Raw genomic sequence first — 27,207 nt, forward strand, 5'->3', positions numbered from 1 at the left:
TTGTGAGTACTAAAAATCAGGTATATTATAGAATTAGATGGGGGGTTGGATCAGAAGATTTTCTCAAGCACCTCATTTAACCCCATGGGTACTAAGGTCTTCAGAATTTGGATCCAGTACATCTCCCTATGCCGCAATATCTCAAAAGCATTGGTGGTATTAGTGGGTAGGGCTTCTATTAGGGTGATCGTGAACAAGTGGGGGTTTTTGAGGTGATGGGTACCAAAGTGGCGAGACACGCTGTGCAGTGCATAGTTGTTGATTATATTTCTCTTGTGTTGCCCAATGCGGCTCCTGGTGGTCTGGGTAGTACGTCCGATATATTGTAACTTACACGGGCATGAAATTAGATAGATTACATTCCTTGTTTCACATGTTATAGTCTGTTTTATTGTGTACTGGGTATTGGTTGTGAATGATTGGAAAGTGTCTGTTTGTGTAATGAAGGTGCAAGCTTGGCAACGGGGCTTTTTGCAGGTATAAGATCCTGGGCGTGTGGTAGATTGTCCTGGGGTGGTGGAAGGAGGGTTCTTTAATCTACTTGGGGCCAGTAAATTTCGGAGGTTGGGGGCTCTCCTAAAGGTTAATGTGGGATTCTTGGGAATAGTTTTCACTAGATAAGGGTCCTGTAGCAGTATTTCCCATCTAGATTTGAGTATGGTTCTGATGGTCTTATGTTGGGAGCTGAATTTTGTAATGAATCTTGGAAAGAGGGCGGAGGAGGTGGTTGTTTGAGTAGGTTGTGATGTGGGTGGTGGGTTGGGGATGGTGGCTCTTTGTTTGGCATCTCTGATTAGTTTACGTGGATATTGGTGTTCTCTGAATTTTTCTGTGAGTGTTTTTGATTGTTCATTGTAATCTTTCCTATCTGTGCAGTTGCGAAATATTCGTCTGTATTGGCTATATGGAGTGTTGGTGGTCCAGGGGCGGTGGTGATGACTGTCAAAATGAATGTAATTATTAGCGTCGACTTTCTTGAAGTGTGTTTTGGTCTTGATGATATTTGAATCGGTAAACAGGATGAGATCGAGGTATTCTATGGAAGTGTGACTGTATTGGGAGGTAAATTGTAGTCCTGCTGGGTTTATATTCAAAAATTCTACAAAATGTATTATGAGTGATGGATCGCCTTGCCAAATGAATATCAGGTCATCAATGTATCGACGGTAGAAGATTATATTGGAGGAGAAGGGGTTGTTATGGGTGAATTTTAAATACTCTAAATAGCCCATTGCTAGGTTGGCATAGGAGGGTGCGAAAGAACTTCCCATAGCTGTACCTGTTTGTTGATGATAAAATGTATCTGAAAAAGCAAAAGTATTGTGCTTCAATATGAACTCAGCACAACCTATCAAAAAAGCTTGTTGTGCTGTTGGCATGTTGGGGTTGCTCCTTAAAAAGAATTCTAGTGCTGTAAGTCCAAAGGGGTGCGGTATGTTGGTATATAATGAGGTTACATCGCAAGTCAACCATATGTAGTCTGATTGCCAGTTTATATCTTTCAGTAGATGGATAAGATGTTGTGAATCTTTTAAGTATGAGGGAAGGGTCTGTACGTGGGTTTGTAGGTGTTTGTCTAGGAACTGAGATAAATTACTGGTGACTGATTCTATTCCGGAGATGATCGGTCGACCTGGTGGTTTGTTGAGTGTTTTGTGGATTTTAGGTAAGTAATAGAAAAACGGTATCTTGGGGTGTTGGTTTATGATAAATGCTCTTTCGTTTTTGGTTAAAATGCCGTTGAGGTATGCTGTATTGATGAAAGTTTTTAGTTTGTTGTTATATTCCAGGGTAGGGTCATGGTCGAGGGGTGTGTAATGGTCGGTATTGTTGAGTAGTCTAAATGATTCTTCTAGGTAATCAGATTTATTGAGCAGGACCACTCCTCCGCCCTTGTCTGCTGGTTTGACGATTATGTCATGATTGTTTTGGAGGGTTTTAAGGGCTCTGTTTTCTGAGCGATTAAGGTTGGAAGTATGGATTGGTGTTTCAAGGTCCAGTTTTTGTAGATCCTCAAGTACCAGAGAATAAAATGTAGAGATGAAGTTGCCTTTGGATGCTGTGGGATAAAATCTAGACTTTCCTTTCAGTTGAGTAGTGATATATTTCTCTAGGGCTAGTTCACCTGGGACTAGGGTACAGGTAGGTATGTTCTCATTGTTGGTGATGATAAGGGCTGTATCGGGATCAAGAACAGGTTGTTTTTTTATAGCAAAATGCCGCTTTAATGTCAGTTTCCGTATATAGGCATTCAAGTCTGAAAAAAGTTCTGACATGCTTGAATTGTTGGTGGGACAGAAAGACAAACCCTTCTGGAGTAGTTCAGTTTCATGTGAGGTGAGAATGTGGGTAGACAGATTGAATATAGATTTCATATTATTGGCTGGGTTATCTGGGTTCAGAATCTGTTTCTCTTTTCTCCTTTTTCCTCTGCGTCCTCTCTTTCTGGGCTTGGGGGGGGGGCGTTTCAGGGTAAACCTTGGTTTCAAGAGGACCCTGTTGCCTGTGGGGCTGGGCATGGGGAGCAGTAGGGAGTTCTGGGAGAGGGTAGAGGGAAGATCTAAAAAAGAGGCCGTGGCTGTGATGGTTGTATCAAGATTCCCGTCCCCCCCGGAGGTGTTACTGGTCTCATGAATTGCATTGAGCTGATTGTTGGTGATGTCAGCCCTAAGATGTGTATCCACTACAGGAGTGTTGGGGCCAAGAACAACTGGTGGGGGAGGGGACATATTGTCCTGGGCTTGTGTTTGTGAATCGTAAATGCTCAGTTGGGAGGCTCTTAAATCATCTGGGGGCTCTGAATGTGGGACTTGAGGAGTGTTGCAGGTTTCTGCTCCACCGGTAGGTTTGTGACCTTGGGAGAGAGAATCTGGGGGGGCGCCATTGAGAAATTTGTACATAGGGAGTTCATTGATTTTGAAAATAGTTTTTGTGGGCTTTAGGCCCGATGTTTTTTTACTTTTGGTTTTGGTGTTCCTTGGAGGTTTGGCTTTGGCCACAAGTGGGTTGGTTGGGGGTGGAGTCTGATCTTGAATTGAGATAGTTGGAGCCGCAGAGGGCAAAATATTATTGATGGACAGTGTGGGGACGTCTACCATAGGCGCTTTTTTGAAAAGCGTTTTTTCCAACATAGTGGTGTGGGCAAAACTAAACCTAGGGGGATTGTAAGAGGGTGGGGGCGGAATTGGTGTGGTTGGTGCCTGTGTGGGTGGTGGGAATGTGGGTGGTGGTACTGGATGTGGAGGTGGGTAGGGTGGGAAAATCCGTGATTGGGGTACCGGGACTGAAAGACTCATAAGAGGTGGCGGACGTGAAGGTGCAGGGGGTGCTGGTGAAGGTGTCGGATAGGCTGGAGGGAACCTGGATTTTCTTTCCCTTTCTCTATGCTCGGCATAGGCCAGCCTATCTCGATTCAATTTCTTAAGTTTTGTGTCTATTGTTTCAATTTCAAATTTTTTTATTTTGGATACAAGGTTGGACATGAGTGCTGGGTATTGCTTGCTTTTTGAGTGAAGGGCAATAGTAAGTTTGAGGCTATTGATGGTAGGCTGTAAGCCAGCAACAATGGTCTTTCTTTTAGCAATAATTCTCTCCATCATCCCCCCTGTGCACACCTCTAAGTAAATGTACCACTCGTCACTGTACACAAGGTCTTTGGGAAAGGTGGAGAGAGTTTTGATTCTGATGCCATCCGGTGATATTTTTTCTTCAATATATGTCTGTTGCATGGCAATGTCGGCCAAGTTAAAGAATTCGTCTTTTAGAGCAGTTTCTAGTTCTTTAAATAAAGGTTTTAAGTCGATATCAGGGATTGCTGGGTTGTTGTCCGGTTCAGCAGGGGTATCGGTAGTATCAACAGATGTGTGTGTTTTGAATTGTGCCAGAAGGCAGTTTCTGTGTGTGGCTCGGTCTTCTATAAACTCCATATTGGGACTGCAATCGATCTGTCGCTCTAACGTGACCCAAGTGTGACGTAGAGGAAGGAATATGCTTGGAAGAACAAAGAGAAATCGAGAGCCCGATATGGTGTAGTATTGTTAAGTTAGTTGTGGTTAAAAGCAAAATATTTAGATATACTCACAAACATGGGTTACCCATAGGCAACCACTTCAAGTGCAGGTGGGGAGTATTAGAACCTGACCCCACTCAGGTTTTTAAGATGTCGCTCTCTGTAGATAGGAAACGGGGTAGCACCCCTCCACCGAGGGTGGACTCAAGATTTCAGCAAGGCTTGGTGTACAGAGGCGCCAGAGTAGAATAAAAACGTTTAAAAACCGTCTAAAAGAGGGGGATGTTCAGGTGGACTTACCTCCCTCAAAAATATAAAACTCAATTGAGTCACAATATATCAATACAAAAATATTTTATTGAACTCCACTTAGTGCAACGCGTTTCGCAGGTGTGGTCCTGCTTCATCAGGCAAACAGGAGTATAACTATAAAACAAACAGAAATATATACAAACATACAATCCCCCTAGGTTTAGTTTTGCCCACACCACTATGTTGGAAAAAACGCTTTTCAAAAAAGCGCCTATGGTAGACGTCCCCACACTGTCCATCAATAATATTTTGCCCTCTGCGGCTCCAACTATCTCAATTCAAGATCAGACTCCACCCCCAACCAACCCACTTGTGGCCAAAGCCAAACCTCCAAGGAACACCAAAACCAAAAGTAAAAAAACATCGGGCCTAAAGCCCACAAAAACTATTTTCAAAATCAATGAACTCCCTATGTACAAATTTCTCAATGGCGCCCCCCCAGATTCTCTCTCCCAAGGTCACAAACCTACCGGTGGAGCAGAAACCTGCAACACTCCTCAAGTCCCACATTCAGAGCCCCCAGATGATTTAAGAGCCTCCCAACTGAGCATTTACGATTCACAAACACAAGCCCAGGACAATATGTCCCCTCCCCCACCAGTTGTTCTTGGCCCCAACACTCCTGTAGTGGATACACATCTTAGGGCTGACATCACCAACAATCAGCTCAATGCAATTCATGAGACCAGTAACACCTCCGGGGGGGACGGGAATCTTGATACAACCATCACAGCCACGGCCTCTTTTTTAGATCTTCCCTCTACCCTCTCCCAGAACTCCCTACTGCTCCCCATGCCCAGCCCCACAGGCAACAGGGTCCTCTTGAAACCAAGGTTTACCCTGAAACGCCCCCCCCCAAGCCCAGAAAGAGAGGACGCAGAGGAAAAAGGAGAAAAGAGAAACAGATTCTGAACCCAGATAACCCAGCCAATAATATGAAATCTATATTCAATCTGTCTACCCACATTCTCACCTCACATGAAACTGAACTACTCCAGAAGGGTTTGTCTTTCTGTCCCACCAACAATTCAAGCATGTCAGAACTTTTTTCAGACTTGAATGCCTATATACGGAAACTGACATTAAAGCGGCATTTTGCTATAAAAAAACAACCTGTTCTTGATCCCGATACAGCCCTTATCATCACCAACAATGAGAACATACCTACCTGTACCCTAGTCCCAGGTGAACTAGCCCTAGAGAAATATATCACTACTCAACTGAAAGGAAAGTCTAGATTTTATCCCACAGCATCCAAAGGCAACTTCATCTCTACATTTTATTCTCTGGTACTTGAGGATCTACAAAAACTGGACCTTGAAACACCAATCCATACTTCCAACCTTAATCGCTCAGAAAACAGAGCCCTTAAAACCCTCCAAAACAATCATGACATAATCGTCAAACCAGCAGACAAGGGCGGAGGAGTGGTCCTGCTCAATAAATCTGATTACCTAGAAGAATCATTTAGACTACTCAACAATACCGACCATTACACACCCCTCGACCATGACCCTACCCTGGAATATAACAACAAACTAAAAACTTTCATCAATACAGCATACCTCAACGGCATTTTAACCAAAAACGAAAGAGCATTTATCATAAACCAACACCCCAAGATACCGTTTTTCTATTACTTACCTAAAATCCACAAAACACTCAACAAACCACCAGGTCGACCGATCATCTCCGGAATAGAATCAGTCACCAGTAATTTATCTCAGTTCCTAGACAAACACCTACAAACCCACGTACAGACCCTTCCCTCATACTTAAAAGATTCACAACATCTTATCCATCTACTGAAAGATATAAACTGGCAATCAGACTACATATGGTTGACTTGCGATGTAACCTCATTATATACCAACATACCGCACCCCTTTGGACTTACAGCACTAGAATTCTTTTTAAGGAGCAACCCCAACATGCCAACAGCACAACAAGCTTTTTTGATAGGTTGTGCTGAGTTCATATTGAAGCACAATACTTTTGCTTTTTCAGATACATTTTATCATCAACAAACAGGTACAGCTATGGGAAGTTCTTTCGCACCCTCCTATGCCAACCTAGCAATGGGCTATTTAGAGTATTTAAAATTCACCCATAACAACCCCTTCTCCTCCAATATAATCTTCTACCGTCGATACATTGATGACCTGATATTCATTTGGCAAGGTGATCCATCACTCATAATACATTTTGTAGAATTTTTGAATATAAACCCAGCAGGACTACAATTTACCTCCCAATACAGTCACACTTCCATAGAATACCTCGATCTCATCCTGTTTACCGATTCAAATATCATCAAGACCAAAACACACTTCAAGAAAGTCGACGCTAATAATTACATTCATTTTGACAGTCATCACCACCGCCCCTGGACCACCAACACTCCATATAGCCAATACAGACGAATATTTCGCAACTGCACAGACAGGAAAGATTACAACGAACAATCAAAAACACTTACAGAAAAATTCAGAGAACGTCAATATCCACGTAAACTAATCAGAGATGCCAAACAAAGAGCCACCATCCCCAACCCACCACCCACATCACAACCCACCCATACAACTACCTCCTCTGCCCTCTTTCCAAGAATAATTACAAAATTCAGCTCCCAACATAAGAGCATCAGAACCATACTCAATTCCAGATGGGAAATACTGCTACAGGACCCTTATCTAGGGAAAACTATTCCCAAGAATCCCACATTAACCTTTAGGAGAGCCCCCAACCTCCGAAATTTACTGGCCCCAAGTAGATTAAAGAACCCTCCTTCCAACACCCCAGGACAATCTACCAATCCCTCACGCCCAGGATCTTATACCTGCAAAAAGCCCCGTTGCCAAGCTTGCACCTTCATTACACAAACAGACACTTTCCAATCATTCACAACCAATACCCAGTACACAATAAAACAGACTATAACATGCGAAACAAGGAATGTAATCTATCTAATTTCATGCCCGTGTAAGTTACAATATATCGGACGTACTACCCAGACCACCAGGAGCCGCATTGGGCAACACAAGAGAAATATAATCAACAACTATGCACTGCACAGCGTGTCTCGCCACTTTGGTACCCATCACCTCAAAAACCCCCACTTGTTCACGATCACCCTAATAGAAGCCCTACCCACTAATACCACCAATGCTTTTGAGATATTGCGGCATAGGGAGATGTACTGGATCCAAATTCTGAAGACCTTAGTACCCATGGGGTTAAATGAGGTGCTTGAGAAAATCTTCTGATCCAACCCCCCATCTAATTCTATAAAATACCTGATTTTTAGTACTCACAATTTTATACTATTTTAATGGTCCTCTCTTTTACTTTATGATCTTATCTTCTCCCATTTAATCTGTTTAATAATATTTTATATAATTTTATAATTGCCATTTTAACTTGTGTTTGATTCTTATGTTGCTTGTATAAAATTCAGAGCTTTTAGTATCATTTTTATCCAGCATTGTACATAACCTGGGCTATCATATATACTTTCACCACTAGATGGTGACACTGTTATCTGATCACCACAAAAATTGGTGTTAACAATATATAGTCTTTTCTGATCTATTGGTTTACTAGCAGTTTCACAAACAATGCAATATGACATCTTTTTTCATTCAATATATATATATATATATATATATATATATATATATATATATATATATATATATATATATATATATATATATATATATATATATATATATATATATATATATATATATATATATATATATATATATATATATATATATATATATATATATATATATATATATATATATATATATATATATATATATATATATATATATATAATTTTTTTTTTTTTTTTTTTTTTTTTTTTTTTATATATTTTTTTTTACAACGAATACCAGTGACTAGTCCTTACATAGATACTGCCCACTCGCAGAGTTCATCTACTACTATAATTAATGAGACTTAATATAATATATATAAAAAAAGCTTGCAGATGTTGACTTGGTTGGGATTCGAACCAGGTACCCAGCACTTGCAAGGCGAGAGTGCTAACCACTATACCACCATGCTGCCTTGATGTTTATGTGTGCGTTCCAGCCTCATGACCACTTTCAGGTGCACCCAAATTGGCACGCCTTGCTGACATGGCAGATTTTGATTGGTGCATTAGGATCAATTAGTGCAACCACACTCCCTATATAAGCAGAGCCCCCTCGCACATCTACACAGAGGCGCTCACTTCTGCATCTAGACCCATTGAGGTAAGTCACTCTTGCTGAGGTGCTGAATTTTATTATATCAGTTTAGACTGTTAGTAATTCTTCTTGCAAGTAAGCTCTAGGGCCATAAAATAGTACTATATGTTATACTTACTAAACTGACTATCCTTTAATCTGTAAGCTGATGAACTTTAGTATATCAATTGACAACTATGGATATTTATTAACTTTTGTGTACACTTTGGATTCTTTTGCATATTTTATGATCAATTAGATGCAATTTTTAGACAGAGCGAGTTTTTACTACACTGCGACCAAAAATGTTACAATTTTATCATGTCTTCTTATGTTTTTAAACTGCGCCTTTATTTTAAGCTATTTCTATGGGTCATTATGTTTGTATATATTTCTGTTTGTTTTATAGTTATACTCCTGTTTGCCTGATGAAGCAGGACCACACCTGCGAAACGCGTTGCACTAAGTGGAGTTCAATAAAATATTTTTGTATTGATATATTGTGACTCAATTGAGTTTTATATTTTTGAGGGAGGTAAGTCCACCTGAACATCCCCCTCTTTTAGACGGTTTTTAAACGTTTTTATTCTACTCTGGCGCCTCTGTACACCAAGCCTTGCTGAAATCTTGAGTCCACCCTCGGTGGAGGGGTGCTACCCCGTTTCCTATCTACAGAGAGCGACATCTTAAAAACCTGAGTGGGGTCAGGTTCTAATACTCCCCACCTGCACTTGAAGTGGTTGCCTATGGGTAACCCATGTTTGTGAGTATATCTAAATATTTTGCTTTTAACCACAACTAACTTAACAATACTACACCATATCGGGCTCTCGATTTCTCTTTGTTCTTCCAAGCATTTTAAAGTCAGATATACATATCTGATTGTGACTGTATATATGATGTGTACACAGGAATCTCTTATATATACTAAATAACATCTATGCTGTAAGAATAAAGCCTGATGTGTAGCCGTGTCACTAATAGAGATGGTCAATGAGATGGAAATAATTCTGCACTGATGCTGGTTTATGCAAATGTACGCACACTCTTTGCTCATGAAATCAAATAATTTGACGTTTAAAATTTGGTTTGGTGACTACGAATTAAAGGGTTATTTCGTAACCCTTGAGACAGATGAAAAGAAAAGTTTTATACATACCTGGGGCTTCCTCCAGCCCCCTTCAGGCTAATCAGTCCCTCGTTGTCCTCCTCCACCACCTGGATCTTCTGCTATGAGTCCAGGTACTTGAGCCAGTCGGGCGTAGTGCGCATGCACACACTCCGCCGCCAGGAGCATACTACACCTGCGCAGCACTATTGCGCAGGTGCAGAATGTTCCTGGCTGTGGGAGCGGCATGCGGCCGGACAGCGCTGACTGGCTGAATTACCAGGACTCATAGCAGAAGATCCAGGTGGCGGAGGAGGACAGCGAGGGACTGATTAGCCTGAAGGGGGCTGGAGGAAGCCCCAGGTATGTATAAAACTTTAATCTGTCTCAGGTTTACTTTGTTACACAGCAGTACTATACTCTACATATGCACTCCCCACAGAGCTGCAGGGAATCCACTGAGAATGCTGTGCACATTGAACACAGAGGTGTTGTCTGTTTACAATCTCCTCATTCCCCTGCAGAGTACCTGCACATCATTCTTACATGTACCCACACTTACATTGCCTAGGGCCTGATAGATGTTCTTTGTTCCGGTTTGTACCTTTTACAAGTACTCTTACCAAGGACTAGTTTTAGTCTAAAGGGAATAAATATAGTAGTCTACATATCCTTCTCACTTCAGTTGTCTTTTAAAATTCCTAAGCATTGGCAGTTAAGAGACAAATTTCCTGTTACATACTTTCAGGGTGCGTTTCCACTAACGCGAATTCGCATGCGTTCCCCGCATGCAAATTCGCATAACCAATAAAAGTGAAGGAGCTTGTGTCCACTTGTCAGGAAAACGTTGCGTTTTCTTGTGCAGGAAAAATCTGCACAGCAGAGCTGTCCGAATTCGGACACCGCACACACTGCATGCGATTCGCATACAATGTATTTAATAGGGAAATCGCATGGCGTTTTTGTATGCGGATTTTCATGTGAATTCGCAAACGATTTCGCATGGAATCAATGAAAAAGCACACAGGCACTGCCATGGTTAAATTCGCACACAGCGTCATCCATGCGAAATCGTATGCGAATTCGCGGTAAAATTCGCATACAACTGCATGCAATTTCGCTCCTGCATGCGAATTTGTCTGCGGGGAATCCGCAACGATTCCGCACCGCACTAGTGGAAACGCACCCTCAATCAACAAGATTGTAATATGCAAATTAGAGGAGTCGGTGGATTTTTGTACCGACTTCACAGCCCTGGATGTGTAGCCGTGTCACTAATAGAGATGGTCAATGAGATGGAAATAATTCTGCATTGATGCTGATTTATGCAAATGTACGCACTCCCTTTGCTGATGAAATCAAATAATTTGATATGTTGTTAAAATTTGGTTTGGTGACTAGGAATTAAAGGGTACCTGAGAAGGATGAAAAGAAAAGTTTTTATACATACCTTCTGCTGCATACTGTTGTTTGGGGTCAGCTCTGTGCTTGCGGGCAGAATGCATGCAGCAGTACACAAGTGCATCATAGCGTATTGTACTGCTGAGCAGCGCATTTGATGTGAACAACAGAAAGGCTGTCTATACCCTTCTGCCGTTCTTGCGTGTTACCACGACATACGCGCTACCAAATGCACGCGGAAGTGCGTATGATGTGAACGAGGCTTAAAGGACTTACGAGGCCAAAATGTCTAAAAAAGCAAAGTACCTGTAAGCTGTTTAAATGCACGGAGGACGCCGTGCGCGCCCTCCGTGCAGTTCCGCCGGGTCCCCTTCCTGAGATCGCCGACCCCCCAGGCCGGGTCGGGCTCTCGTGCCGCTCTCAATATGGCCGCTTCCATTGGCCGCGGCTGCGCAGTCCGCCTGGCCGCGAGTGCGGCTGCGCAGCTCTACGGCCAACCCCTCCGATCCACGCTACAGTGCGTGGTTCGGGGGGTTGGCCGTAGAGCTGCGCAGCCGCACTCGTGGCCAGGCGGACTGCGCAGCCGCGGCCAATGGAAGCGGCCATATTGAGAGCGGCACGAGAGCCCGACCCGGCCTGGGGGGTCGGGGTCGGCGCGGGGGGCGATCTCAGGAAGGGGACCCGGTGGAACTGCACGGAGGGCGCGCACGGCGTCCTCCGTGCATTTAAACAGCTTACAGGTACTTTGCTTTTTTTAGACATTTTGGCCTCGTAAGTCCTTTAACCACTTAGCAACTTCTGCCACGCTTTTCTACGTCCTTGTTTACAAACACCTATAAACACATCTAAATATTTGGTTCAGGAGTACATATAGCACCATCGTGTGGCCAAAAAGTAAAACTACTTCAAAATACACCATTATTCACTTACCATAGGAACATTAAATACATTTTCATTATTTTTTAAACTCCTTCACCCCTAACCCAAAATAAAATATTATCACCATACTTTGTACTAGGGACACAATTTAAACATTGTAATAACCGGGACAAATGGGCAAATAAAATGTCTATTTTATCTACATTAGCACATTTTTATTTTTAAACTACAATGGCTAAAAGCTGAGAAATGGTGATTTTTTTTTTCATTTTTTCTTCTTCTTCCCTGTCAAATGCATATAAAATAATATAATTCTTAGCATAAAGTACTGCCCAAAGAAAGCCTAGGTTTTCTCGCAAAAAATAATGTATAGATCATTTCAGTGTGATAATTAGTGATAAAGTTATTACCGAATGAATGGGAAGAGCTTTTGAAGGGGAAAAAACCTGTGGTAGAGAAGTGGTTAAGTCTATGACTAAAAGTATTATAGGCAGAAGATCAGCTGGATAGCCAGGTAACTAGTATTGTTTAAAAGGGAATAAATATGGCAGCCTCCAGATCCCTCTCAGTTCAGTCGTCTTGTAAAATTCCCAAGCGTTGGCAGTTAAGAGATGAATTTTATGTTACATACTGTCAATCAACAAGATTGTAATATGCAAATTAGAGGCAGGGATTTGGAGTCGGTACAAAAATCTTTGACTCCTCAGTTTATGAAGCCACGACTCCGGGTACCCAAAATAGCTCCGACTCCTCGATTCCGACTCCTTAGCCTAATACTTAGCAGGGCTGTGGATTTTGTACAAAAATCATCCGACTCCGACTCCTCAGTTTATGAAATCAACGACTCCGACTTCGGGTGCCCAAAATTGCCTCGACTCCGACTCCACAGCCCTGATTAGAGGAGTCGGTGGATTTTTGTACCGACTCCATGGCCCTGCCTCCATCACTCTCTCCACCCCCCTGTAATATCCTCTCCATCCTGTTCCCTCCCTCTCCCCTCCCCTGCTGCACCAGCCCACACACTGTCCCTCCATCACTCTCTCCACCCCCCTGTACTGTGCTCTCTCCATCCTGTTCCCTCCCTCTCCCCTCCCCTGCTACACCAGCCCACACACTGTCCCTCCATCACTCTCTCCACCCCCCCTGTACTGTCCTCTCTCCATCCTGTTCCCTCCCCCTCCACTGCTGCACCAGCCCACACACTGTCCCTCCATCACTCTCTCCACCCCCCCTGTACTGTGCTCTCTCCATCCTGTTCCCTCCCCCTCCACTGCTGCACCAGCCCACACACTGTCCCTCCATCACTCTCTCCACCCCCCCTGTACTGTGCTCTCTCCATCCTGTTCCCTCCCTCTCCTCTGCTGCACCAGCCCACACACTGTCCCTCCATCACTCTCTCCACCCCCCTGTACTGTGCTCTCTCCATCCTGTTCCCTCCCTCTCCCCTCCCCTGCTACACCAGCCCACACACTGTCCCTCCATCACTCTCTCCACCCCCCTGTACTGTGCTCTCTCCATCCTGTTCCCTCCCTCTCCCCTCCCCTGCTACACCAGCCCACACACTGTCCCCCATCACTCTCTCCACCCCCTGTACTGTCCTCTCCGTCCTGTTCCCTCCCCCCTCCCCCTCCCCTGCTGCACCAGCCCACACACTGTCCCTCCATCACTCTCTCCACCCCCCTGTACTGTCCTCTCTCCATCCTGTTCCCTCCCTCTCCCCTCCCCTGCTACACCAGCCCACACACTGTCCCTCCATCACTCTCTCCACCCCCTGTACTGTCCTCTCTCCATCCTGTTCCCTCCCTCTCCCCTCCCCTGCTACACCAGCCCACACACTGTCCCTCCATCACTCTCTCCACCCCCCTGTACTGTGCTCTCTCCATCCTGTTCCCTCCCTCTCCCCTCCCCTGCTACACCAGCCCACACACTGTCCCTCCATCACTCTCTCCACCCCCCTGTACTGTGCTCTCTCCATCCTGTTCCCTCCCTCTCCCCTCCCCTGCTACACCAGCCCACACACTGTCCCTCCATCACTCTCTCCACCCCCCCTGTACTGTCCTCTCTCCATCCTGTTCCCTCCCTCTCCCCTCCCCTGCTACACCAGCCCACACACTGTCCCTCCATCACTCTCTCCACCCCCCTGTACTGTGCTCTCTCCATCCTGTTCCCTCCCTCTCCCCTCCCCTGCTACACCAGCCCACACACTGTCCCTCCATCACTCTCTCCACCCCCCTGTACTGTGCTCTCTCCATCCTGTTCCCTCCCCCTCCACTGCTGCACCAGCCCACACACTGTCCCTCCATCACTCTCTCCACCCCCCTGTACTGTCCTCTCTCCATCCTGTTCCCTCCCTCTCCCCTCCCCTGCTACACCAGCCCACACACTGTCCCTCCATCACTCTCTCCACCCCCCTGTACTATGCTCTCTCCATCCTGTTCCCTCCCTCTCCCCTCCCCTGCTACACCAGCCCACACACTGTCCCCCATCACTCTCTCCACCCCCTGTACTGTCCTCTCCGTCCTGTTCCCTCCCTCTCCCCTCCCCTGCTACACCAGCCCACACACTGTCCCTCCATCACTCTCTCCACCCCCCTGTACTGTGCTCTCTCCATCCTGTTCCCTCCCTCTCCCCTCCCCTGCTACACCAGCCCACACACTGTCCCCCATCACTCTCTCCACCCCCTGTACTGTCCTCTCCGTCCTGTTCCCTCCCCCCTCCCCCTCCCCTGCTGCACCAGCCCACACACTGTCCCTCCATCACTCTCTCCACCCCCCTGTACTGTCCTCTCTCCATCCTGTTCCCTCCCTCTCCCCTCCCCTGCTACACCAGCCCACACACTGTCCCTCCATCACTCTCTCCACCCCCCTGTACTGTGCTCTCTCCATCCTGTTCCCTCCCTCTCCCCTCCCCTGCTACACCAGCCCACACACTGTCCCTCCATCACTCTCTCCACCCCCCTGTACTGTGCTCTCTCCATCCTGTTCCCTCCCTCTCCCCTCCCCTGCTACACCAGCCCACACACTGTCCCTCCATCACTCTCTCCACCCCCCCTGTACTGTCCTCTCTCCATCCTGTTCCCTCCCCCTCCACTGCTGCACCAGCCCACACACTGTCCCTCCATCACTCTCTCCACCCCCCTGTACTGTCCTCTCTCCATCCTGTTCCCTCCCTCTCCCCTCCCCTGCTACACCAGCCCACACACTGTCCCTCCATCACTCTCTCCACCCCCCCTGTACTGTCCTCTCTCCATCCTGTTCCCTCCCCCTCCACTGCTGCACCAGCCCACACACTGTCCCTCCATCACTCTCTCCACCCCCCCTGTACTGTCCTCTCTCCATCCTGTTCCCTCCCTCTCCCCTCCCCTGCTACACCAGCCCACACACTGTCCCTCCATCACTCTCTCCACCCCCTGTACTGTCCTCTCCGTCCTGTTCCCTCCCTCTCCCCTCCCCTGCTACACCAGCCCACACACTGTCCCTCCATCACTCTCTCCACCCCCTGTACTGTCCTCTCCGTCCTGTTCCCTCCCCCCTCCCCCTCCCCTGCTGCACCAGCCCACACACTGTCCCTCCATCACTCTCTCCACCCCCCTGTACTGTGCTCTCTCCATCCTGTTCCCTCCCCCTCCACTGCTGCACCAGCCCACACACTGTCCCTCCATCACTCTCTCCACCCCCCTGTACTGTGCTCTCTCCATCCTGTTCCCTCCCTCTCCCCTCCCCTGCTACACCAGCCCACACACTGTCCCTCCATCACTCTCTCCACCCCCTGTACTGTCCTCTCTCCATCCTGTTCCCTCCCTCTCCCCTCCCCTGCTACACCAGCCCACACACTGTCCCTCCATCACTCTCTCCACCCCCCCTGTACTGTCCTCTCTCCATCCTGTTCCCTCCCCCTCCACTGCTGCACCAGCCCACACACTGTCCCTCCATCACTCTCTCCACCCCCCCTGTACTGTGCTCTCTCCATCCTGTTCCCTCCACTGCTGCACCAGCCCACACACTGTCCCTCCATCACTCTCTCCACCCCCCCTGTACTGTGCTCTCTCCATCCTGTTCCCTCCCTCTCCCCTCCCCTGCTACACCAGCCCACACACTGTCCCCCATCACTCTCTCCACCCCCCCTGTACTGTCCTCTCTCCATCCTGTTCCCTCCCTCTCCCCTCCCCTGCTACACCAGCCCACACACTGTCCCTCCATCACTCTCTCCACCCCCCTGTACTGTGCTCTCTCCATCCTGTTCCCTCCCTCTCCCCTCCCCTGCTACACCAGCCCACACACTGTCCCCCATCACTCTCTCCACCCCCCCTGTACTGTCCTCTCTCCATCCTGTTCCCTCCCTCTCCCCCTCCCCTGCTGCACCAGCTCACACACTGTCCCCCATCACTCTCTCCACCCCCCCTGTACTGTCCACTCTCCATCCTGTTCCCTCCCTCTCCCCCTCCCCTGCTGCACCAGCCCACACGCTGTCCCTCCATCACTCTCTCCACCCCCTGTACTGTCCTCTCCGTCCTGTTCCCTTCCCCCTCCCCCTCCCCTGCTGCACCAGCCCACACACTGTCCCTCCATCACTCTCTCCACCCCCCCTGTACTGTGCTCTCTCCATCCTGTTCCCTCCCTCTCCCCTCCCCTGCTACACCAGCCCACACACTGTCCCTCCATCACTCTCTCTACCCCCTGTACTGTCCTCTCTCCATCCTGTTCCCTCCCTCTCCCCTCCCCTGCTACACTAGCCCACACACTGTCACTCCATCACTCTCTCCACCCCCCTGTACTGTCCTCTCTCCATCCTGTTCCCTCCCTCTCCCCCTCCCCTGCTGCACTAGCCCACACACTGTCCCCCCCATCACTCTCTCCCACCCCCTGTACCGTGCTCTCTCCATCCTGTTCCCTCCCCTGCTGCACCAGCCCACACACACGTCCCTCCATCACTCTTTCCACCCCACTGTACTGTGCTCTCTCCATCCTGTTCCCTCCACTGCTGCACCAGCCCACACACTGTCCCTCCATCACTCTCTCCACCCCCCCTGTACTGTGCTCTCTCCATCCTGTTCCCTCCCTCTCCCCTCCCCTGCTACACCAGCCCACACACTGTCCCTCCATCACTCTCTCCACCCCCCTGTACTGTGCTCTCTCCATCCTGTTCCCTCCCTCTCCCCTCCCCTGCTACACCAGCCCACACACTGTCCCCCATCACTCTCTCCACCCCCCCTGTACTGTCCTCTCTCCATCCTGTTCCCTCCCTCTCCCCTCCCCTGCTACACCAGCCCACACACTGTCCCTCCATCACTCTCTCCACCCCCCTGTACTGTGCTCTCTCCATCCTGTTCCCTCCCTCTCCCCTCCCCTGCTACACCAGCCCACACACTGTCCCCCATCACTCTCTCCACCCCCCTGTACTGTCCTCTCTCCATCCTGTTCCCTCCCTCTCCCCCTCCCCTGCTTCACTAGCCCACACACTGTCCCCCCATCACTCTCTCCCACCCCCCCCTGTACTGTCCTCTCTCCATCCTGTTCCCTCCCTCTCCCCTCCCCTGCTACACCAGCCCACACACTGTCCCTCCATCACTCTCTCCACCCCCCCTGTACTGTCCTCTCTCCATCCTGTTCCCTCCCTCTCCCCTCCCCTGCTACACCAGCCCACACACTGTCCCTCCATCACTCTCTCCACCCCCTGTACTGTCCTCTCTCCATCCTGTTCCCTCCCTCTCCCCTCCCCTGCTACACCAGCCCACACACTGTCCCTCCATCACTCTCTCCACCCCCCCTGTACTGTGCTCTCTCCATCCTGTTCCCTCCCCCTCCACTGCTGCACTAGCCCACACACTGTCCCCCCATCACTCTCTCCCACCCCCTGTACCGTGCTCTCTCCATCCTGTTCCCTCCCCTGCTGCACCAGCCCACACACACGTCCCTCCATCACTCTTTCCACCCCACTGTACTGTGCTCTCTCCATCCTGTTCCCTCCCTCTCCCCTGCTGCACCAGCCCACACACTGTCCCTCCATCACTCTCTCCACCCCCTGTACTGTCCTCTCTCCATCCTGTTCCCTCCCTCTCCCCTGCTGCACCAGCCCACACACTGTCCCCCCCCCCCCCATCACTCTCTCCACCCCCTGTACTGTCCTCTCTCCATCCTGCCCCCCCCCCCCTCCCCTCCCCTGCTACACCAGCCCACACACTGTCCCCCCATCACTCTCTCCACCCCCTGTACTGTCCTCTCTCCATCCTGTTCCCTCCCTCTCCCCCTCCCCTGCTGCACTAGCCCACACACTGTCCCCCCATCACTCTCTCCCACCCCCTATACCGTCCTCTCTCCATCCTGTTCCCTCCCCCTCCCCTGCTGCACCAGCCCACACACACGTCCCTCCATCACTCTCTCCACCCCCCTGTACTGTCCTCTCTCCATCCTGTTCCCTCCCTCTCCCCTGCTGCACCAGCCCACACACTGTCCCTCCATCACTCTCTCCACCCCCCTGTACTGTGCTCTCTCCATCCTGTTCCCTCCCTCTCCCCTGCTGCACCAGCCCACACACTGTCCCTCCATCACTCTTTCCACCCCCGTGTACTGTGCTCTCTCCATCCTGTTCCCTCCCTCTCCCCTGCTGCACCAGCCCACACACTGTCCCTCCATCACTCTCTCCACCCCCTGTACTGTCCTCTCTCCATCCTGTTCCCTCCCTCTCCCCTGCTACACCAGCCCACACACACACGTCCCTCCATCACTCTTTCCACCCCCCTGTACTGTGCTCTCTCCATCCTGTTCCCTCCCTCTCCTCTGCTGCACCAGCCCACACACTGTCCCCCATCACTCTCTCCACCCCCCTGTACTGTCCTCTCTCCATCCTGTTCCCTCCCTCTCCCCTGCTGCACCAGCCCACACACTGTCCCCCCCCCGTCACTCTCTCCACCCCCTGTACTGTCCTCTCTCCATCCTGTTCCCTCCCTCTCCCCCTCCCCTGCTGCACCAGCCCACACACTGTCCCCCATTTCACGAGCCTGTCTTGTGTTGCAGTGTTATGATGAAGTGTTCCGAGCACGCTGTGGAGATCTGAGAATTGCCCAGCACGGCATCTGTGGCACAATTCCCAGCATCCTGAGAGTCAACAGGTGAGATGTGAAGAGTTTTGACTACACAGTGTGCCATGTCCATAAAGGCATAATGATATCTTATCCCCATCTGTGCAGCATACATGCACTGGGGGGGGGGATCTCTGGACCTTAGTAGATCCCACCTTTCCTGTGCAGAGTGCTGTCATATCCATATGCTGTGGGATACTATACAGCACAGTTCCCCAACCCTGTCCTCAAGGCCCACCAACAGTGCATGTTTTGTGGTAATCCATAGAGGCAGTTACTCAGCTCTGCTGAGGCACTAATTACCCCACCTGTGCATGTTTGTGGTTTTCTGCCAAACATGTACTGTTGGTGGGCCTTGAGGACAGGGTTGGGGAACTCTGCAAAAAGGACTGTTGGTGGGCCTTGAGGACAGGGTTAGGGGTAGTCTTCTATACAGGACTGTTGGTGGGCCTTGAGGACAGGGTTGGTGGTAGTCTGCTATACAGGACTGTTGGTGGGCCTTGAGGACAGGGTTAGGGAACTCTGCGTATACAGGACTGTTGGTGGGCCTTGAGGACAGGGTTAGGGAACTCTGCTATACAGGACTGTTGGTGGGCCTTGAGGACAGGGTTGGGGAACTATGCATATACAGGACTGTTGGTGGGCCTTGAGGACAGGGTTAGGGAACTCTGCTATACAGGACTGTTGGTGGGCCTTGAGGACAGGGTTGGGGGAACTCTGCTATACAGGACTGTTGGTGGGCCTTGAGGACAGGGTTGGGAACTATGCATATACAGGACTGTTGGTGGGCCTTGAGGACAGGGTTAGGGAACTCTGCTATACAGGACTGTTGGTGGGCCTTGAGGACAGGGTTAGGGAACTCTGCGTATACAGGACTGTTGGTGGGCCTTGAGGACAGGGTTGGGGAAGTCTGCTATACAGGACTGTTGGTGGGCCTTGAGGACAGGGTTGGGGAACTCTGCTCAGGACTGTTGGTGGGTCTTGAGGACAGGGTTAAGGGTAGTCTTCTATACAGGACTGTTGGTGGGCCTTGAGGACAGGGTTGGGGAACTCTGCTCAGGACTGTTGGTGGGTCTTGAGGACAGGGTTAAGGGTAGTCTTCTATACAGGACTGTTGGTGGGCCTTGAGGACAGGGTTGGGGGAACTCTGCTATACAGGACTCTTGGTGGGCCTTGAGGACAGGGTTGAATTTTTTATTAAACCACAGCAAAGTAATAGCATACATCAATAAATAAGTTATAAAAAAAGGAGTATGCCATTATAAAAACTGAAAGCAATTTCGTCATATAACATCAATGAAATTTATATGCACATGCATCAAAAACAGAAAAACAAAACTTTCTCCATATACAGGAAAGAAGAAAATCACAATATTTGTGTTAAGCCAAAAGCAACAATAACTTTTTCAAAAACAACCAGTAACAATCTGTTATCATATCAAAGACACAATTAAGGCCCATACACACGTCGGATTTGCGCGAACGACGGGTCGTTTGAACGTTCCGTCGTTCGCACGTTTCCGCATGAAATCCGGCGTGTGTACAGACTATCGTTCGGGAGATAAGACTGGTTACCAACGATCCGCCGGGCCTAACCCTAACGTTCAAACGACCCGTCGTTCGCGCAAATCCGACGTGTGTATGGGCCTTAAGCCAGGCTGGGGAGACATCACTCATTTGCATACAAACTGACAAGACAACCAGACATAAAACGGAAATAAACACATGCAACATAAACCCACCACCAAAAAGACAGTGACAGCACCTACAATACATCTTTCACACCAACAAGACAAAGAAAATGAAATAAAAAGGAAAATAAAGAACACATACACCACCCCCCAAAAAATGAAAGGACAACACCCACATAACACCATACATACCTCACACATACCACGGGACTTTTACGCCCGGAAGCACTTAGATACACAAGACTATGAACATAACACACGACAAGAAAAAAAAAAACGAAATAAAAAAAACCCAAAGACAAGAAAAACCTCACCTACACATGTTTACAAAAAAAATGCAAATACTGGCTATACTGGGGCACTATACTAGCTATACTGGGGCACTATACTGGCTATACTGGGGCACTATTCTGGCTATACTGGGGCACTATACTGGCTATACGGGGGCACTATACTAGCTATACTGGGGCACTATTCTGGCTATACTGGGGCACTATACTAGCTATACTGAGCACTATACTGGCTATACTGGGGCACTATACTTGCTATACTGGGCACTATACTGGCTATACTGGGGCACTATACTAGCTATACTGGGGCACTATACTGGCTATACTGGGGCACTATACTAGCTATACTGGGGCACTATACTAGCTATACTAGGGCACTATACTGGGGCACTATACTGGGCACTATACTAGCTATACTGGGGCACTATACTAGCTATACTGTGCACTATACTGGCTATACTGGGGCACTATACTAGCTATACTGGGGCACTATACTAGCTATACTGAGCACTATACTGGCTATACTGGGGCACTATACTTGCTATACTGGGCACTATACTGGCTATACTGGGGCACTATACTAGCTATACTGGGGCACTATACTGGCTATACTGGGGCACTATACTGGCTATACTGGGGCACTATACTGGCTATACTGGGGCACTATACTAGCTATACTGGGGCACTATACTGGCTATACTGGGCACTATACTGGCTATACTGGGGCACTATACTGGCTATATTGGGGCACTATACTAGCTATACTGGGCACTATACTGGCTATACTGGGGCACTATACTTGCTATACTGGGGCACTATACTAGCTATACTGAGCACTATACTGGCTATACTGGGGCACTATACTTGCTATACTGGGCACTATTCTGGCTATACTGGGGCACTATACTGGCTATACTGGGGCACTATACTAGCTATACTGAGCACTATACTGGCTATACTGGGGCACTATACTTGCTATACTGGGCACTATACTGGCTATACTGGGGCACTATACTAGCTATACTGGGGCACTATACTGGCTATACTGGGGCACTATACTGGCTATACTGGGGCACTATACTGGCTATACTGGGCACTATACTGGCTATACTGGGCACTATACTAGCTATACTGGGGCACTATACTAGCTATACTGAGCACTATACTGGCTATACTGGGGCACTATACTTGCTATACTGGGCGCTATACTGGGGCACTATACTTGCTATACTGGGCACTATACTGGCTATACTGGGGCACTATACTAGCTATACTGGGCACTATACTGGCTATACTGGGCACTATACTGGCTATACTGGGGCACTATACTGGGGCACTATACTAGCTATACTGAGCACTATACTAGCTATACTGGGCACTATACTGGCTATACTGGGGCACTATACTGGCTATACGGGGGCACTATACTAGCTATACTGGGGCACTATACTAGCTATACTGAGCACTATACTGGCTATACTGGGCACTATACTGGCTATACTGGGGCACTATACTAGCTATACTGGGCACTATACTGGCTATACTGGGGCACTATACTTGCTATACTGGGGCACTATTCTGGCTATACTGGGGCACTATACTGGCTATACTGGGGCAGTATACTGGCTATACTGGGGCACTATACTGGCTATACTGGGGCACTATACTGGCTATACTGGGGCACTATACTAGCTATACTGAGCACTATACTGGCTATACTGGGGCACTATACTTGCTATACTGGGCACTATACTGGCTATACTGGGGCACTATACTAGCTATACTGGGGCACTATACTAGCTATACTGGGGCACTATACTAGCTATACTAGGGCACTATACTGGGGCACTATACTGGGCACTATACTAGCTATACTGGGGCACTATACTAGCTATACTGAGCACTATACTGGCTATACTGGGGCACTATACTTGCTATACTGGGCACTATACTGGCTATACTGGGGCACTATACTAGCTATACTGGGGCACTATACTGGCTATACTGGGGCACTATACTGGCTATACTGGGGCACTATACTAGCTATACTGGGGCACTATACTGGCTATACTGGGCACTATACTGGCTATACTGGGGCACTATACTGGCTATATTGGGGCACTATACTAGCTATACTGGGCACTATACTGGCTATACTGGGGCACTATACTTGCTATACTGGGGCACTATACTAGCTATACTGAGCACTATACTGGCTATACTGGGGCACTATACTTGCTATACTGGGCACTATTCTGGCTATACTGGGGCACTATACTGGCTATACTGGGGCACTATACTAGCTATACTGAGCACTATACTGGCTATACTGGGGCACTATACTTGCTATACTGGGCACTATACTGGCTATACTGGGGCACTATACTAGCTATACTGGGGCACTATACTGGCTATACTGGGGCACTATACTGGCTATACTGGGGCACTATACTAGCTATACTGGGGCACTATACTGGCTATACTGGGCACTATACTGGCTATACTGGGGCACTATACTAGCTATACTGGGGCACTATACTGGCTATACTGGGCACTATACTAGCTATACTGGGGCACTATACTAGCTATACTGAGCACTATACTGGCTATACTGGGGCACTATACTTGCTATACTGGGCACTATACTGGCTATACTGGGGCACTATACTTGCTATACTGGGCACTATACTGGCTATACTGGGGCACTATACTAGCTATACTGGGCACTATACTGGCTATACTGGGCACTATACTGGCTATACTGGGGCACTATACTGGCTATACTGGGGCACTATACTAGCTATACTGAGCACTATACTAGCTATACTGGGCACTATACTGGCTATACGGGGGCACTATACTAGCTATACTGGGGCACTATACTAGCTATACTGAGCACTATACTGGCTATACTGGGCACTATACTGGCTATACTGGGGCACTATACTAGCTATACTGGGCACTATACTGGCTATACTGGGGCACTATACTTGCTATACTGGGGCACTATTCTGGCTATACTGGGGCACTATACTGGCTGTACTGGGGCAGTATACTGGCTATACTGGGGCACTATACTGGCTATACTGGGGCACTATACTGGCTATACTGGGGCACTATACTAGCTATACTGAGCACTATACTGGCTATACTGGGGCACTATACTTGCTATACTGGGGCACTATACTGGCTATACTGGGGCACTATACTAGCTATACTGGGCACTATACTGGCTATACTGGGGCACTATACTAGCTATACTGGGGCACTATACTAGCTATACTGGGGCACTATACTGGCTATACTGGGGCACTATACTGGCTATACTGGGGCACTATACTAGCTATACTGAGCACTATACTAGCTATACTGGGGCACTATACTGGCTATACGGGGGCACTATACTAGCTATACTGGGGCACTATACTAGCTATACTGAGCACTATACTAGCTATACTGGGCACTATACTAGCTATACTGGGGCACTATACTAGCTATACTGGGCACTATACTGGCTATATTGGGGCACTATACTTGCTATACTGGGGCACTATACTTGCTATACTGGGGCACTATTCTGGCTATACTGGGGCACTATACTGGCTATACTGGGGCACTATACTGGGGCACTATACTAGCTATACTGGGGCACTATACTAGCTATACTGGGGCACTATACTAGCTATACTGGGGCACTATACTAGCTATACTGGGCACTATACTGGCTATACTGGGGCACTATACTAGCTATACTGGGGCACTATACTGGCTATACTGGGGCACTATACTGGCTATACGGGGGCACTATACTGGCTATACTGGGGCACTATACTGGCTATACTGGGGCACTATACTGGCTATACGGGGGCACTATACTGGCTATACGGGGGCACTATACTAGCTATACTGGGGCACTATACTGGCTATACTGGGGCACTATACTGGCTATACTGGGGCACTATACTGGCTATACTGGGGCACTATACTAGCTATACTGGGGCACTATACTAGCTATACTGGGGCACTATACTGGCTATACTGGGGCACTATTCTGGCTATATTGGGGCACTATACTAGCTATACTGGGGCACTATACTGGGGCACTATACTGGGGCACTATTCTGGCTATACTGGGGCACTATACTGGCTATACTGGGGCACTATTCTGGCTATACTGGGGCACTATACTGGCTATACTGGGGCACTATACTAGCTATACTGGGGCACTATACTGGCTATACTGGGGCACTATAATAGGTATACTGGGGCACTATAATAGGTATACTGGGGCACTATTCTGGCTATATTGGGGCACTATACTGGCTATACTGGGGCACTATTCTGGCTATACTGGGGCACTATACTAGCTATACTGGGGCACTATACTGGGGCACTATACTGGCTATACTGGGGCGCTATACTGGCTATACTGGGGCACTATACTGGCTATACTGGGGCACTATACTAGCTATACTGGGGCACTATACTGGGGCACTATACTGGCTATACTGGGGCACTATACTAGCTATACTGGGGCACTATACTGGCTATACTGGGGCACTATACTAGCTATACTGGGGCACTATACTGGCTATACTGGGGCACTATAATAGGTATACTGGGGCACTATTCTGGCTATATTGGGGCACTATACTGGCTATACTGGGGCACTATTCTGGCTATACTGGGGCACTATACTAGCTATACTGGGGCACTATACTGGGACGCTATCCTGGGGCACTATTCTGGCTATACTGGGGCACTATACTGGCTATACTGGGGCACTATACTGGGGCACTATACTGGCTATATTGGGGCACTATACTAGCTATACTGGGGCACTATACTAGCTATACTGGGGCACTATACTAGCTATACTGGGGCACTATACTAGCTATACTGGGGCACTATACTGGCTATACTGGGGCACTATACTAGCTATACTGGGGCACTATACTGGCTATACTGGAACACTATACTAGCTATACTGGGGCACTATACTGGCTATACTGGGGCACTATTCTGGCTATACTGGGGCACTATACTGGCTATACTGGGGCACTATACTGGCTATACTGGGGCACTATACTGGCTATATTGGGGCACTATACTGGCTATACTGGGGCACTATTCTGGCTATACTGGGGCACTATACTGGCTATACTGGGGCACTATACTAGCTATACTGGGGCACTATACTAGCTATACTGGGGCACTATACTAGCTATACTGGGGCACTATACTGGCTATACTGGGGCACTATACTAGCTATACTGGGGCACTATACTGGCTATACTGGGGCACTATAATAGGTATACTGGGGCACTATTCTGGCTATATTGGGGCACTATACTGGCTATACTGGCTATACTGGGGCACTATTCTGGCTATACTGGGGCACTATACTAGCTATACTGAGGCAACTAAACTCCCTACACTGGGGCAACTATGCTAGCTATGCAGCCGCACCCCAGCCCCCCCCCATAGCCTGCTGCGCACGGCACTGTCCACTAGGTTGCGCAAACACCCGGGGGCCGTACCCAACCCCAAATCCACCCCCCCCCCCCCCCCCCCCCGCCGTTCCCCGGAGAAAAATTTGGTCAGAAAGTGTTCCCCGGGCCGGAAAAGGTTGGGAACCACTGTCCTAGAGAGACTGCAGTGTATAGTAAATGTTTTTGCAAATATGTGTTGTTCCCAGGGCTGGGAAGTTGGAGTCTGAGCAATTTTGGGTGCCTGAAGTCAGAGTTGGATTCGGGGAAAAAAAAGCTCTGACTCCTAATGAATTTGTAACTGTAATTAAAAAAGAAAATATGATAAAATGTTCTATTTATCAGATAATGGTCATCATAAATAATGTATATATACAGTAATAGCTGTGCTTAGTCCACAAAAATGAAATAAACCAATCAAAATTAGTTACTTGTGCTGCTTCAATAAAGCAGTCCCCGTATTTTTAAAGTCAGATATACATATCTGATTGTGACTGTATATATGATGTGTACACAGGAATCTCTTATATATACTAAATAACATCTATGCTGTAAGAATAAAGCCTGATGTGTAGCTGTGTCACTAATAGAGATGGTCAATGAGATGGAAATAATTATGCGTTGATGCTGATTTATGCAAATGTACGCACTCCCTTTGCTGATGAAATCAAATAATTTGGTATGTTGTTAAAATTTGGTTTGGTGACTA

The sequence above is a fragment of the Hyperolius riggenbachi genome, chromosome 1, assembly GCF_040937935.1.
Source record: "Hyperolius riggenbachi isolate aHypRig1 chromosome 1, aHypRig1.pri, whole genome shotgun sequence".
In the NCBI taxonomy this organism is placed as follows: Eukaryota; Metazoa; Chordata; class Amphibia; order Anura; family Hyperoliidae; genus Hyperolius; species Hyperolius riggenbachi.